Below are 17787 nucleotides of genomic sequence, written 5' to 3'. Positions count from 1 at the left end.
TTCTCTTTTGCTTTTAATAACTTTTTTTTTTTTGTTATCCACGTTATTCTTCGGTATGACGGACAAAAATTAATTTGTCGTAAATCTGAGTTTCATTTAAAGTATGTTATTGACAAATAAATTACTATATATATAAGATGAGATTCAAATTTTCGATATTTATTTAAGTAGACGAATAAATTGACCACTCAACCAATCTAAATTAATTTAAATAAATTTTAATCTTCTGCAGGAGAAGAGTAGAAGATTATATTAGATTAGATTTATTTCCAGTTTGGTAATTGTTGGCTTTTAAATATGCATATTTAATATATAATTGTTTAAATTTTTATTATAAATGTGAATTTAGTTCGACCATAATGTAAATCTTTATGATAAATGCTTCTATCGAAAGAGAAGAATCAAATCATGAGGCACAAGTTTGTCTTATAGTAAATCAGATGACATCAATGAGGTATATTTTTTTAAATTATCAATTGAGAATTTGTATTATTTTAATTATTTGTTCCAAAATTTTAAAAATATATTAAATGTAAGAGAAAAAATGAAGATCTTAAAATTGAGAATGTCTCTCTCAAAGATCAATTGAATATAGTAGAAATTTGATGCATAAATATTTTAAGTACTTTTTTTTAGTATTTTTTAGAGAAAGATGATAATTTTTTATTTGTTAATTATATAATTTTTAAGATTATTTTATTAGTACTTTGAGTATTTTTGTGTTTTGTTAATTGTAGGAGAATGACAACAAAAGAAAAGTAAGGAAATTCAACTAGGAAAGTATTTTTTAAGAAGCAAAGAACTGACGTGCAACACGCCAAATGTAACACACTAATAGCCTAAGCCTTATCTCGCGCCGTAAAGCGAAGGATAACAATGTGTCACGACAGTTCTAAGGCTCATATAATATTATATATATATATATATATATAGAGAGAGAGAGAGAGAGAAAGAAATAGTAATACTAGAAATCCGATAAAGAAATAAAGTTCAAAGTTGCATAAAGCGAAATTACAATACGCGAAGCGTTCACACACGAAAACTAAAACGCTTAGGCACGGACAGAACAAGACATAATATATATATATATATATATATATATATATATATATATATATATATATATATATATATATATATATATAACTTTGTAGCTAGCTCCAAGATACACAAGGCAATAATTAAATTAAACAAGATGTATATATATAAGTAAGATGTACCGAAAAGAGGACTAGTCACAGCCTGCGGAGTTTAGGCCGGCTAATCAAACTGAAATACAAAGGAGTTTTGGAAATTTAAAACAGTTTATACAACTTATCTCTCAATTCAAGCCTCTAAGGCCATAAAGTCTAAAATAAAAATGTGAGAGAAAATACTACAACAAATAATCAAAATACAGAGACAACAAAAGATCCTCCGCTCTGTCACCATCTGCAAACTCACCGAGGTGGATTGCGACCTGCATCTGAAAAGCAACAACAATATATTGTATGAGAACTGGAGGTTCTCAGTATGGTAACAGTGCCCAATATATAAGATTTAAAGTTTTGGGACGCCAAAGGCAATCTTAGAACTTTACATCGAAAACAGATGTTCAAGCTTAAACAAAATAAATAACTTAAATATAAACCGTCAACAGGGTTATCTAAACTTAGGGAATTTCTAACTAATACTAATCACACCGCTGTATCCCACAGCCTTTGCCAACCTAACCTTCGTGCGATAGCATCGCCACCGCCTACCAAGCCTCCTCAATCCCAGCAGAAAACACAAGTAATGCAAATAAATAAAACACAAGTAATATACATATACAGCAAGTAATTCAACTAGCATTAAGGCATGTTATTCAAATAGGCATAGCTCAAGTAATCAAAGCAAGCAAGCATATAGAAGATGCATATGATAAATGTCTATCCTATTTGGCTCGTGATATCACTTGTCGATCCATAAATGCCAATCCGACACATCCTTCCGAAGGTAGCCTTCCTGCCACGCTCAGAGATATAGGCTCTGCACACTCATGCAGCAGAGAAATCTGCCATGTCGGGGATATAGGCCCCGCACACTCATGCAGCAGGGAGTCTACTACGCCATGGATATAGCTCCTACACACTCATGTAGCAGAGAAGGAAACAACAACCACTGTCTCACCATAAATCATTCAAAGGTTATAGTGCCTGACACACTCTTGCAACATAGAAAAACAGCCACGCCAGGAATATAAGCCCTACACACTCTTATATAATCCAACAGATTCATCATTCTTTTCCAGGTTCTCAAGTTCCAGTCTCATCATAACCATCATCAACTTTTCATTTTCATCATAATCATTCTCCTTTCTCAAATTTTTCCCAAGAGATACTTCACAACTCAACATACACTAATTTTGTTCACAACATTCCATACCCTAAGTCTCCGTCTTCTAAACTCATACAGAAAATCACCAATATAATTCATTAACCCATCTCTATTAGTATTAAGGCCTAATTGCTAGTTAACAATCTTAAACCATGGATAAAGAAGTTTGGAAAGTTAGAGAACCCTTGAAAAGTAAAGAAAAATCATCTTTCAGCAAAACAGGGTGTATGCGTATGCATCCACATGTATGCGTACGCATACTTAAAATTTTGCCCATCATGCGTACGCATACCATAAGTTTGCGTACGCATAGCTACTAAATAGAATAGTACGCTCGCGTATAGGGTGCTCGCGTACGCATACCATCTCAGAATTGCAAAATTCTGTAAAGTTGCAGAAATCAATTTTAAACACCAAACTTTAAACGTTCATAACTTCCTCTCTAAAAATCTATTTTTATCAAACTTTATACCAATTTAAAGATCTTTAAATGAACTTTAATTTAAGACAATTTTTAATCAATTTCGAAAACAGAGGCTCAAGTTATGATCCATCAAAGTTCACCAAAAACTAGTTTTTACCAAATTCAACAAATATCTCTAGTTTCCAAAACTTCAAATCCAAACCAAAACAAATACACCCAAAACCAACACAAAGCCTCATACCAACATTTCTCAACCATCTCCCATCATTCACTATTAAAAACCATTCAACCCTCACTAACTTAGATTTTTATCAACCTCCTCACTTCCTCAACTCAATCAAAATCAAAGCTCACCATCACCACCAATTGTTAACAACACCAACCACAATATTCCATACTCATTATCGTCATTAACATTCATAATCAAACATAAACAATCACCGTCTTAGTCCATCAAAATCATCATAAACATCAATAATCATCAAATATCATCAACACCAACAATCCTCAACAATCACCATCACCCACAAAAATTAATAACCACCAACAATTAACATCAATCCATCATCATATTAGAAGCTACCACAATCATACCTAAACATATACATTTTTCTCAATCTCCATCATCATGCATATACCACAAACATAGTTCAAATAACCACATATCCAATTCAATCCTATCCTATGGTTCACTAGCCTAAGTTTACATAAACATTACATATTACATAAAGAAAACCGAAACCATACATTGGTCGATTCCCAAAATGCACCAAACACCAAAAGTTTGATTTCAACAAGATCAACAATCCTCAAGCACCAACACCATTTCCAAAACTCACCAAGTATCAAGCTATACATATATAACATACCAAGAATCAACACTATGGCTAGCCAAAACATCAAATCATAAGAGTTTGAAGAGACTTACCTTACCCAACGATATTAGGGGCAAGACCCAGCAATATTCCAATGCTAGACCACCCCTAAACAAACAAAATCACAAATCTACTCAAAAAACAAATCCAAAATCGTAGAAATGTTAGGGCAGAAAACTGGAGCGCTAGTTTCAAGTTCTTACCTACAAAACTTAGTTAGAAATGACGAGCTCGACAAGAGTTTCGCGTGGCCGCAAACGGCTCGCCATCGGAGCACCGTAGCTCTAATTATGGCTCCCGGAAGGTGACAATGAATAGTGACACCCATTTTTTCTCCTTCTCTCTCAATCCACATTTCTCTCCCTCTTTGGGGTGAAAATGATTTGAAAGCTCATTTAATGAGCATATATATGTTGAGCCTTGGGCCCGGTCCAACCCATTAGCGTTTTAGGTCTGTTTGGCCCACTTTTGGCCAAAACTTTTAAGATTAACGCCCGATTTTCAATTCTAAATTTATTTTGTCCTTTCAAAATAATAAATTCAATTTTTAAAATCTTATTTTCTCAAAACACGGTACCGAACAGACTAGGGCCGGTACTGCCAGCTTAAGCACTGGTACACATTTTTACAAAAATCTTTCGCAAAAGATACATTTTCCAACTCAGAAAAATTTATTGAATTCAAATTTCACCTTTATATTTTGAAAATAACATTTTTTTATTTTTGAACCTATTTTGGGTAATTAGATTATTATTTTATTAAAACAGTTTTACGTGAAAAACTCCGATTCTTACATCCTCCCCTCCTAATTAGGAATTTTGTCCCCAAAATTTGAATCGCGTGATACATCCTCTACGAAGCGTTCTACTACCAATCTTGTCAACTCAAACAAGTCGTCAAAGCCTCTCGTCCACCATAGCACTACCGTGTCGATATTCCCTCTCGCCTTCCGCTGCGTCACTCTGATTATTCGTCATTAATAACTCGAATTACTCCACTACATCAAACAGAATCTTTCCTTTAAACCAAATATCGCTTTTATAAAATTTTCCAAAACCTTTAAAACAAGTTCAATTTAAACGAGTTCGTTGTTAAAACTTTTCAAAAGAGTCAAAAATTATTTATTCGTAAATCAATCACTTTAAAGCATGATTTTCCTAAATTCATTAAAATTCTTAAATCATAACCTTTCAATTTAAATCCCTTTTGTTAAGTTAAGCTTTAAACCAAATTCACAAATTAACAAAATCATAAAACTCACTTTTCTTTTAAATAATATCATTTAATCAAAGAGTTCCGACCTAGTTTTAAAACCAAAGTTCCAAACCAAATTTGAAAATCATTCTAAACTTTAAAACTTTTTCAACATGATTCAAGATAATACTAGATAGAAGTTGAAAATCATAATTAAAAATCACAAAAGCATCAGTCAGTACTTCCCTTGCCACTAGTGCTGAACCGCACCCGTCAACCGATATGCCGCAAACTCCACGAACAGATTTTCGAGAACATGCTGAGCTCGTAACACATAGGCTAGGTTAGTCATCCTCACCACCTCTCCGTTAACATGATCGACCTCATTCATAAGTTGCCATTTAGGTTTTCTTTCCACACCAAACAATCGATATCAAGGTGATTAGTCTCAATATCTCAAACTCAGTGCTTCAATTATCCCTAAAGGCACTTACAAACAAGCATGTTTTGCATATCAAACAGATATTCTATATAGCACGAAAGAAAAATGACCCAGAGTGTGCAATGAAGCACAATCGGTCCATCCCTCAAGCTCACGAGGACAAACCACTCTGATACCACTAAATGTAACACCCCGTTAGCCTAAGCCTTACCTCGCGCCGTAAAGCGAAGGATAACAAGGTGTCACGACAGTTCTAAGGCTCATATAATATATATATATATATATATATATATAAAGAAATAGTAATACTAGAAGCCCGATGAAGAAATAAAACTCAAAATCGCATAAAGTGGAATTCCAATACGCGAATCGTTCACACACAAAAACTAAAACGCTTAGGCACGAACAGAACAAGACATAATATATATATACACACACACACACACACACACACGCACGCACGCACGCACGCACGCACGCACGCACGCACGCACGCACGCACGCACGCACGCACGCACGCACGCACGCACGCACGCACGCACGCACGCACGCACGCACGCACGCACGCACGCACGCACGCACGCACGCACGCACGCACGCACGCACGCACGCACGCACACACACACACACACACACACACACACACACACACACACACACACACACACACACACACACACACACACACACACACACACATATATATATATAACCTTGTAGCTAGCTCCAGGATACATAAGATAATAATTAAATTAAACAAGATGTTTATATATAAGTAAGATGTACCAAAAAGAGGACTAGTCACAGCTTGCGGAGTTTAAGCCGGCTAATCAAACTGAAATACAAAAGAGTTTTGGAAATTTAAAACAGCTTATACAACTTATCTCTCAATTCAAGCTTCTAGGGCCATAAAGTCTAAAATAAAAATGTGAGAGAAGATACTACAACAAATAATCAAAATATAGAGACAACGAAAGATCCTCCACTCTGTCAGCATCCGCAAACTCACCGAGGTGGGTTACGACCTGCATCTAAAAAGCAACAACAATGTATGGTATGAGAACCGGAAGTTCTCAGAATGGTAACAGTGCCCAATATATAAGATAGGTTCCGGAACGCCAAAGGCAATCCTAGAACTTCACATCGAAAATAGATATTCAAGCTTAACAAAATAAATAACTTAAATCATAAACCGTAAATAGGGTTATCTAAACTTAGGGGATTTCTAGCTAATACTAATCACAACGCTGTATCTCACAGCCTTCGCCAACCTAATGGTGCACAAAACTGACTCTGCACGTTTTGCACAGATAAACCGGCAAGTATACCAGGTCGTCCAAGTAATACCTTAGGTGAGTGAGGGTCGATCCCATGGAGATTGTTAGTTTGAGCAAGCAATAGATACCTTGCATATCTTAGTTAGGCATATAGAAAAGATAGTTGTCACGAGAAAATGAATAAAACAGATAACTAAATAAAACGTTACTAGATAGGTGTGAGATCAATGATATGAGAATGGTTGAGGCTTCGAATATGCTTCTTCCTTCTGGATTAACTTTTCTCACCATTTACTCTAACTTCTGATTGATTCATTCCATGGTAGGCTGTATATAATTAACGCCGAGTCAGCGGTCATTAATCTCCTCTGCTTCAGATTAAACGTCAGGTCAGCGGTCATCCAATCTGAACGGGGGTGAAGCTCTAGCAATCTATTCCCTTGGTGATCCTACTCAAAACGCCACAGACAAGGTCGGATCTTCCGGATCAGAGAACGTTGCTCCCTTGATTCTAGCCTATACCACAAAGGCCCTAATCGCCCCACACCTAGGCTGCACTGATGTCTCGAGAAGTACCCAACGAAGCCGTGGATTAGCCGCCTAAGAGATGTATAATCAAGCTGGTGGTTCAATACTATCCCGTCAAGGACTCGCAAGAACCCATGTAGAATTGGGATGACGGTCAAGTTACACTCCAAATCCATTAGGATGAAGAACGAAGATACATCTTAGAATAGAATCAAGCATAGATTGAAGTAGAATAGTGACATGATTAATTCATAAGAATCAGCACAGCTCCTAACCTTAACCTTAGGAGGTTAGTGACTCATACTGTACATAATGATGTTCGAATGGGTGAAGATAAAAAAGTTAGAAAGGAAGAAGATTCACTTTTTGGGCAAAAATTCACTTTTTGGGCCCACTTAGTGAGTGTTTGGGCTGAGCTTAGAGTGTTTGGGTTGAACGCCAGCTTGGGACTCCTATGTGGGCGTTGGGACGCCAGCTACTCCCCTTTGGGTGTTGGACGCCAGGAATGGGGCTGGTGGCTAGCGTTAAACGCCAGTTTTGGGCCTTCATTTCCAAAACAAAGTATAAACTATTATATATTTCAGAAAAGTTCTGGATGTTAGCTTTCCATAGTCGTTAAGAGCACGCTATTTGGACTTTTGTAACTCCAGAAATGGTCTTTCGAGTGCATAGAGGTCAGATCCTGACAGCATCTGCAGTCCTTTCTCTGTCTCTGAATCAGACTTTGCCAAAACTCCTCAATTTCAGCCAGAAAATACCTGAAATCATCATAAAACACAACAACTGAAAGTAGAATCCAAAAATATGAATTTTGCACTAAAACCTATGAAAATATAATAAAACTTAAACAAAACATACTGAAAACTATATGAAAATGATGCCAAAAAGCGTATAAAATATCCGCTCATCAGAACACCAAACTTAAATTGTTGCTTGTCCCCAAGCAACCAAAAACAAAGTAGGATAAAAAATAAGAGAAGGATACAATAAATCTCAGATTTCTCAATGAAACTCGGTTTGAATTAGATGAGCGGGACTTAGTAGCTTTTTGCTTCTAAATAGTTTTGGCATCTCTCTTTCCATTGAAGCTTAGAATGATTGGCATCTTTAGGAGCTCAGATTCTAGATGATACTATTGATTCTCCTAATTCAGTTCTTTTTTATTCTTGAACACAGCTTCTTTTGAGTTTTGGCTATGACCCTAACCGCTTTGTTTTCCAGTATTACCACCGAATACATAAACGCCACAGACACTTAACTGGGTGAACCCTTTCGGATTGTGATTCAATTTTGATAGAATCCCCAGCCAGTGGTGTCCAGAGTTCTTAAGCCCACTATTTGCTTTGGATCACGACTTTAAATGCTCAGTCTCAAGTTTTTTCACTTGACACCTTCACACCACAAGTATATAGTTAGGGAAGCAGTTCAATTGAACTGTTTAGGCCAAGATTTTTCTTCTTTTAGGCCCTCCTAACCATTGATGCTCAAAGCCTTGGATCCTTGCTCTTGCCTTTTAGTTTAAAGAGCTATTGGCTTTTTGCTCTTGCCTTTTGGTTTAAAGAGCTATTGGCTTTTTCTTTTTCTGCTTGCTTTTTTTTTTCGTATATACCCCCTTTTTTTTTTCTTTTATTGCTTTTTGCTGCTTTTTCTTGCTTCAAAAATCAATTTTTGGATTTTTCAGATTACCAATAATATTTCACTTTTATCATCATTCTTTCAAGAGCCAACATTCTTAACTTCAACATCAAACATGCACTGTTCATTCATGCATTCAGAAAGTAAAAACAATGCCACTACATCAAATAATTGAACTATTCTTATTATATAACTCAAAATTCATGCATCTTACTTTTCTTTTTCAAGTAAAAATTTGTCTTTTAAGTAAGGTGAGATATGCATGGAATATTTCATAGCTTTAAGACATAAAGTAAAGATGATCATGCACTAGAAACAGACAATAAGATAAAGGTTAAATTACACAGTTGGTCCCTATACTTTTTGGTGAAATTACAAATTGGTCCTTACACTTTAAAAGTTTGTAATTGGGTCCCTAAAGATAATTAAAATTTGTAATTTAGTCCCCGCAGTTCAAAAAGTGTTTGATTTAATAGAATATTCTCATAATATTTTCTATTTTGAACATGTGACCTGCACATGTTTGCAATAGGGACCAATTTACAATTTTAGTGAAAGTATGAGGACCAACCGTGTAATTTAACCATTTGAAAATGACCAAAAACTCCCTAGACTATCTGAATCCACCCTACCCCTCACCAGCTCTCTCACTCTCACTTTTTCACTTTCCAAAATGGCACCCCAACCCCAACGCTCTCTGTCTCTCACCTCGGCTCACCATCGTCGTGCCTCTCGCCTCCGTCACCACGCCTAATTCACTAATAAATTGAGTTACTATTTTTGTGTTGATTTGTTGTTATTTTTTCTTAGACATTAAATTGTTCGCTTTGAGCATGCTTGGGATTGGAATTGTTCTCTTTCATTTATCGTCAGTCTTCAGTATTGGGATTGAAAGAGAAGAAAAAGTTGTCGGATGAGAGAGGCGAGATGGAGAAAGGAGGCGAGACCCGACTCGTGAGCACAAATGCGGTGGATCCGGCGTAGCGACGGTAAACCGAGGTGAGAGATAGAGAGCGGTGGGGTTCGGGTGTCGTTTTAGAAAGTGAGAAAGTGAGAGTGAGAGAGTTGGGGAGGGTTAGAAGAAGGGGTATTTATAGGGGTGGGATAGCGTAGGATTCGAATGAATGAGTGGGAATTGGGTGGAAAATTTTGAATTTGAAGTGGGTGGGGGTTGGTGGGGGTTATAATGATTTTGGGAAGAGAGATGGATGTGATTGGTTGAGGATTTATGGGAAAGAGTGTGTGGGGAAGAGTGAAAGTAGAAGAGAGAAGAAAGTGGGGATAGGTGGAGATTCTGTGGGACCCACTGGTCTTCGGAGGCTAGGGAATTCGAATTCCCTGCCCCCTTGTGGGCGTTGAACGCCCAGCTCCTGCTCCTGGCTGGCGTTCAACGCCAGCTATGTGCTCCTATAGGGCGTTGAACGCCCATTAGGGTGCTCCTTCCTAGCGTTCAACACCATGTCTCTGCTTCTTTTAGGGCGTTGAATGCCCAGTCTCTGCCCCTGAATGCCAGCCTCATGCTCCCTGGCTGGCGTTCAATGCCAGCAAGGTAGTTACTCCAGGGTGTTCTGTTTCTATTTCTGACTGTTTCTGTTTCTGTTCTAACTGATGCACGTGATCACAAACTTAAACAAATATGAAATTAAACTGATATAACTAAAATAAAATTAATGAAAAAATAGGAATAACTTTAATTATGATTGAATTGCCTCCCAACAAGCGCTTCTTTAATGTCACTAGCTTGACGGTTAGCTCCTTTCGGAGATAGATAGAGGCTCAGAATTTTGCCCCTTGCAGTGAACTTCTTGCCTGTGCTCTCATGGATAAGTTCTACATGTTCTAGAGACAGGTTCCTGTTTACTGTATGTGAAGTGACTGGGTTGTCAGTGAAGATAACTCTCATGCTAGGTGAGAGGCCTTCAGTGGGGATTTTCTTATCCCTCCAGCCCTTGGGCACTTTCTTCTTACTGCCATTCCTCTCAGAGCTTAATGATGGTTGCCCCACACCAAACTTATAATTGGTGTCTGAGGGCTCTGTTAGGCTCTGTACTGAGAAGAGTGGTTGAAGCACTTCATGTTTGTTAATGGTGCTTCCTTCAACTGAGGTAGAATGAGATTTATGAAACTTGTCTAATTGCAGGACTAGTTCTCCTCTGTCTACATCAATCACAGCCTTGGCTGTAGCTAGGAAGGGTCTTCCAAGGATGATGAATTCATCCTCTTCCTCCCTAGTATCTAGGATTATGAAATCAGCAGGGATGTAAAGGTCTTCAACCTTTACCAAGACATCCTCTACCAGTCCATAAGCCTTTTTCATGGACTTGTCAGCCATCTCTAGTAAAATTTTTCCAGCTTGTACCTCAAAGATTCCCAGCCTCTCCATTACAGAGAGGGACATGAGGTTTATGCTTGACCCTATGTCACACAGAGCCTTATCAAAGGTCATGGTATCTATGGTGCAAGGAATTAAGAAGCGTCCGGGATCCGGCTTCTTCTGAGATAACTTCTGCTGAACCAAGGCATTGAGTTCCTTGGTGAGCACTGGAGGTTCTTCCTCCAATGTCTCTGTGCCAAACAACTTGGCATTCAGCTTTATGAGAAGTCCTAGGTACCGAGCAACTTGCTCTTCCCTAGTTTCCTCTTCCTCATCAGAGGAAGAGTATTCTTCAGATTCCATGATCTTCAACCAAGCATTCAAGGGAACTTCAATGGGCTCCTCGTGAACCTTGGGTTCTATAAGTTCTTCAATAGGAAAGTTCTCAGTGGGCTTAGGGTCGCCAACTACTCCTATTGTGGCGTTCAACGTCAGGACTTGTGTCTCCTGGGGTGTTGAACACCCAGCTTGTATCCCTTTACTAGCATTCAACGCCAGGAATGGTGCCGCTGTGGGCGTTGAACGCCCAGTAAGGTCCTCCTTTTGGGCATTGGGACGCCAGCTACTCCCCTTTGGGCATTGGAGGCCAGGAATGAGGCTGGTGGCTGGCGTTGAATGCCAGTTTTGGGCCTTCATTTTCAAAGCAAAGTATGGGCTATTATATATTTATGAAAAGCCTTGGATGTTAGCTTTCCATAGCCGTTGAGAGAATGCTATTTGGACTTATGCAGCTCCAAAAATGCTCCTTTGAGTGCATGGAGGTCAGATCCTAATAGCATATGCAGTCCTTTCTCTGTCTCTGAATCAGACTTTGCCAAAACTCCTCAATTTCAGCCAAAAAATACCTGAAATTATCATAAAATACAACAACTCAAAGTAAAATCTAAAATTATGAATTTTCACTAAAACTTATGAAAATATAATAAAACTTAAACAAAACATACTAAAAACTATATGAAAATAATGCCAAAAAACGTATAAAATATCCGCTCATACAATAGACATACTTCACAACATATCATACACTAATTTTGTTTACAACATTCCAAAACCTAAGTCTCCGTCTTCTAAACTCATATAGAAAATCACAAATATAATTTACTAACCCATCTCTATTAGTCTTAAGGCCTATTTGCTAGTTAGCAATCTTAAACCATGGATAAAGAAGTTTGAAAAGTTAGAGAACCTTTGAAAAGTGAAGAAAAATCATCTTTCAGCAAAATAGGGTGTATGCATACGCATGCACAAGTATGCGTACGCATACTTAAAATTTTACCCATCATGCGTACTCATACCATAAGTTCGCATACGCATAGGTGCCAAACAAAATGGGACGCTCGCGTATAAGGTGCTCGCGTACGCATACCATCTCAGAATTGCAAAATTTTATAAAGTTGCAGAAATCAGTTTTAAACACTAAACTTTAAACATTCATAACATCCTCTCCAAAAATCCATTTTTATCAAACTTTATACCAATTTAAAGATCTTTAAATGAACTTTAATTTAAAACAATTTTCAATCAATTTCGAAAACAGAGGCTCAAGTTATGATCCATCAAAGTTCACCAAAAACTAGTTTTTACCAAATTCAACAAATATCTCTATTTTCCAAAACTTCAAATCCAAACCAAAACAAATACACCCAAAACCAACACAAAGCCTCATACCAACATTTCTCAACCATCTCCCATCATTCACTATTAAAAACCATGCAACCCTCACTAACTTAGATTTTTATCAACCTCCTCACTTCCTCAACTCAATCAAAATCAAAGCTCACCATCACCACCAATTGTTAACAACACCAACCACAATATTCCATACTCATTATCATCATTAACATTCATAATAAAACATAAACAATCACCGTCTCAGTCCATCAAAATCATCATAAACATCAATAATCATCAAATATCATCAACACCAATAATCCTCAACAATCACCATCACTTACAAAAATAATAACAACCAACAATTAACATCAATCCATCATCATATTAGAATCCACCACAATCATACCTAAACATATACATTTTTCTTAATCTCCATCATCATGCATATACCACAAACATAGTTCAAATAACCATATATCCAATTTAATTCTATCATATGGTTCACTAGCCTAAGTTTCCATAAACATTACATATTATATAAAGGAAATCGAAACCATACCTTGGTCGATTCCCAAAATGCATCAAACACCAAAAGCTTGATTTCAACAAGATCAATAATCCTCAAGCACCAACACCATTTCCAAAACTCACTAAGTATCAAGCTATACACATATAACATACCAAGAATCAATACTATGGCTAACCAAAACATCAATCCATAAGAGTTTGAAGAGACTTACCTTACCCAACGATATTAGGGACAAGACCCAGCAATATTCCAATGCTAGATCACCCCTAAACAACACAAAATCACAAATCTACTCAAAAACCAAACCCAAAATTGCGGAAATGTTAGGGCAGAAAACTGGAGCGTGAGTTTCAAGTTCTTACCTACAAAAGTTTGTTAGAAATGACGGGCTCGACGAGAGCTTTATGTGACCACAAACAGCTCGTCATCGGAGCACCGTAGCTCAAGTTATGGCTCTCGGAAGGTGACAATGAATAGTGACACCCCTTTTCTTCTCCTTCTCTCTCAATCCGCGTTTCTCTCTCTCTCTTTGGCAGTGAAAATGAGCTGAAATCTCATTTAATGAGCATATATATATGTTGAGCCTTGGGCCTGGTTTGGGCCCAGTCCAACCCATTAGTGTTTTAGGTCCGTTTGGCCCACTTTGTGCCAAAACCTTTAAGATTAGCGCCCGGTTTTCAATTCTAAATTTATTTTTGTCCTTTCAAAATAATAAATTCAATTCTCAAAATCTTATTTTCTCAAAACACGATACCGGACAGACTAAAGTCGGTATGCCATCTTAAGCACTGATACACATTTTTACAAAAATATTTCGCAAAAAATACATTTTACAACTCAAAAAATTAATTGAATTCAAATTTCATCTTTATATTTTAAAAAGAATATTTTTATATTTTTGAACCTATTTCGGGCAATTAGATTATTATTTTATTAAAACAGTTTTATGTAAAAAAGTTCTGTTCTTACACCAAACAGGAGGGTGTACCACACGCCATACACCCTAAAGCAGAGGACTTGGCGTGCCACATGCCAACATGAGGGCATGGCACACTGGTCCAAAAGTACAGAACCCAAATTTTGTGCACAAAGTGGGCATGTAACACGCCAGCTACATGGGCATGCCACACGCCCAAAATCTCAACTCCCAAGATGCCTTGGTGGTAGCGTGTAATACGCCAGGTTCAAGGGGCGTGTAATTTTGACACACCTTTGATGGTGAAAAATAGATATTTAGTGGGTATCCAACACGCCCGCCTCTAGGCATGCCACATACCCAAAATTGATTCCCATGGGTGAGTTTTTAACTTGGCATGCAACACGTCGAGGAAGTGGCATGTCACAAGCCCAGTAAAGAAGAAAATTCAAGGCAATTCAAGAAGCTGACGTGCCACACACCAAGGCTTAGGCGTGGCACGTTGGGCCAACTTTCTAAAAGCTCAAACTTAAGACAAATCAAGTTTGAAGTTGGCGTGCAACACGCCAAGGAAGTGGCGTGTCACACGCCTAAGAAAGGAAGCTCAAATTAGAAGATTCAAGTTGGCGTACAACACACCAAGTGAGTAGGCGGTCACACGCCCAAAAGTGGGCTTCCATGATTTCATAATTCATGGCGTGCAACACGCCAAGCTTAAGGAGCGTGTCACTTTGGCATGCCTTCGAAGACTCAATCAATGCTAAAAGTTGGCGTGCAACACGCCAAGGTCTGGGCATGCCACATGCCAAGAAGTTTTCTCCCAGTGGTGTCAAGAAAATTGGCGTGCAACATGCCAAGCTACGGACGTGCCACATGCCAGAAAAGGTGTCTCCAGGGGATTGAAGACAGAGTGGCATGCAACACGCCAGTGAGTGGGCGTGCCACAAGCCCCAAGGCCCAAGTTCACAATGCTTGTAAAAGGCTCACCTCAAGCCCACATTGAATCACCAAGTCAATGATTAAATCATCAAGTCATGGACCAGAATCACTAGAAGGATTGAAGATTAATTGTGGAAGATTTGATTTTGGTTTTTGTTTTAATGAAGTTTGTATTTAATTCCTAGGTTTTGTTTTAGTTTGGAGTATAGAAGGAATCCTGAAAACCTTTTTGGGGGAACCTTCAGACCTTTTGGTCGTTTTTCAATTTGTCTTTGATTTTGAAGTTTAGCATGAGTCACTAATCTCCTCGATTAAGGTTAGAGCTCTGTTGATTCCTATGGACTAATGTGATAGCTTTTCTATTTTGAGTAATGCATTGATATTTTATTAAGAAAGAATTTTCGTTCTTCATTTAAAGGATTAAATGTGTTGGAAAACAATTCTCTTCTGACTTGAATTCTCTTAATATCTTGAAAAATTTAATTAATTGAATTAAGCTTGAAACTTCTTCTCATTATTCTTTAGGTTTTAAACTTGGACTTGATAAGTGACATCAAATCAACTAAGTTGGTTCTTGAAAATTGTGTGATTTTTAAATCAGTGAACATTTTTAACCTCTTGTCACAATTAATTAATCAAGGAATTGATAATTGATTAGGATTAGAAATTATTTTTCCATGAATCTGGGTAACCCACAATCCTAAAGCATATTTCTTTGGTGTGTTTCTTCATTCCACAGTGTGTGCAGGAGAGATGACTTTTATCCTCCTTGTCCCATGGTGACGAACGCTTGAAAGCAGTTTCTGAGCGATTACGTCCCTGTACGTCTCGGTTTGCTCTATTTTTTGCAGCTAGTCCGATCCTAATGTCTCCTTGTGATGCATCGCCTACGCCGTCGATGGTAGGCTTCAAGATCTGAAGTCGGGCCGCCTCCCTACGAATAGCGGCGTAGGCGGATTCGACTGAAAGAAATGTCTCTTGCTTCAATAAATCCCTTTTGATTGTTTCGAATTTTTTATCAATTCCAGTAAATAACTGATACAACCTCTGTTCTTGTTTTAATCAGTTGAAAATCAGAATATCTTCAGGGAATTTCATGGGATTTGGTTGTTTTCTGTTGATGGCCATCCATATGGCTTGCAATTTGTTCCAAAATTCCTCTAAGGTATCCTGTCCTTGTTTCTGAGTATTGGCTCGTCGATGTAGGTCGTAGATCTGCATCGGATCGGTACCGCTTTCATAAGTGGTTGCTGTAACACCCTAATATGCAAATCCTTATGCTCGAGTCATAAGTCAATGATATTACGGTGGTACGACTCTCAGGAGGATTTTTAATAAATAAATATAGGTACTTTCGAAAGGAGTATTAATCGAGAAGCCTGAAAAGAGTAGAAATAAAATCGCGAAGACGTATCACTCACATTTCGACAACAAAAGATAAACCGCGGAGCCGAAAATGTTATACGGACAAGGCGTAGAGGAGATTAAGAGATAGATAACAGATAGATATATATAACATAAGTAAATAGCCACTGGTCGCGACCCGCGAAGTTTAGGTCGGCTAGGGTACATTATGAAATTAGTTGACAACAGTATATCCTAATCTCTCCTGCAGGAAACATGAGAGCCTCTATAGGCAAATTCAAAGAGTTCAATACATAATATAAACTTTCCAAAACGAAGGTGGAGAGATTCTAATCAAAACACAAAGTAGAGGAAATAAAGATCTTCGCCGTCTCTCAGACGACCCACAACTCACTTCTGAGCACCTGGACCTGTATCTGAAAAACAAGAGATATATACGGAATGAGAACCCCGGGCCCATGGGTTCCCAGTACGGTAAAAGTGCCAAATAAATTCAATGTACTGCAATAAAAACTCACTAAGCATCCTAAACTTCTTCGCCAATTATTCATCCTAGGTTCTCGCTAATCCATGAATAGGCAACTGTCATAAGGGAGTGCTAAATCTAATTCATGTTTCACATGTTTCCCAACTCGCTGACTCTTCCACGAATCAGACTCAGAATTATAAACAAAACCATCACCAGTTGTTCTGCCTCAGTAATTCTATATCAATACATCATACACTCGCCTGGAGCTAGTGAAACCACATCACTGCGTCTACCCAGGGAGCTCCAGTTATCTCATTCAATAATCATCATCATCATGCAATCACATCATCAATTCATCTCATCAAGAACAGCCCTCAACACCCACCGACACCAGCATGAGGGGCCTCTCAGTTGTACAAACACAAGCAATACAGGCAAGTACTACACAAATATGGTACAAGTAGAACAAGTAGCATATAGTCAGGTAACATGGCATATATGATGTAGAAATCCAAAACAAATGGAAAACCCAAACAATTCAAACATATGCAAATGATGAATGCCTGTCCTATGGCTGATGATATCATCTGTCGGTTATATAGCCAACCCGACATGTCCTGGTAGCTAACCATTGGACAGAAACACCCTTGCGGAGCAAGTAGGTTTGAGCTACAACCCCCTTGCTACTGCCCGCTCAACCCAGAGCCAGTGAAATAATCACTACTGTGGCTACTACCCAGGCGGGTGTCTAAAAGCTCAACCTGGAGCGAGTAGAATCACCACTACTACCGCTACTACCCAGGCGTCACAATCTCTGACCTGGAGCAAGGGGGACGAACCACAACCCT

The sequence above is a fragment of the Arachis ipaensis genome, chromosome B6 (assembly GCF_059453495.1).
Source record: "Arachis ipaensis isolate K30076 ecotype BB chromosome B6, ASM5945349v1, whole genome shotgun sequence".
NCBI classification, from domain to species: Eukaryota; Viridiplantae; Streptophyta; class Magnoliopsida; order Fabales; family Fabaceae; genus Arachis; species Arachis ipaensis.
This window is presented reverse-complemented; position numbering follows the sequence as displayed.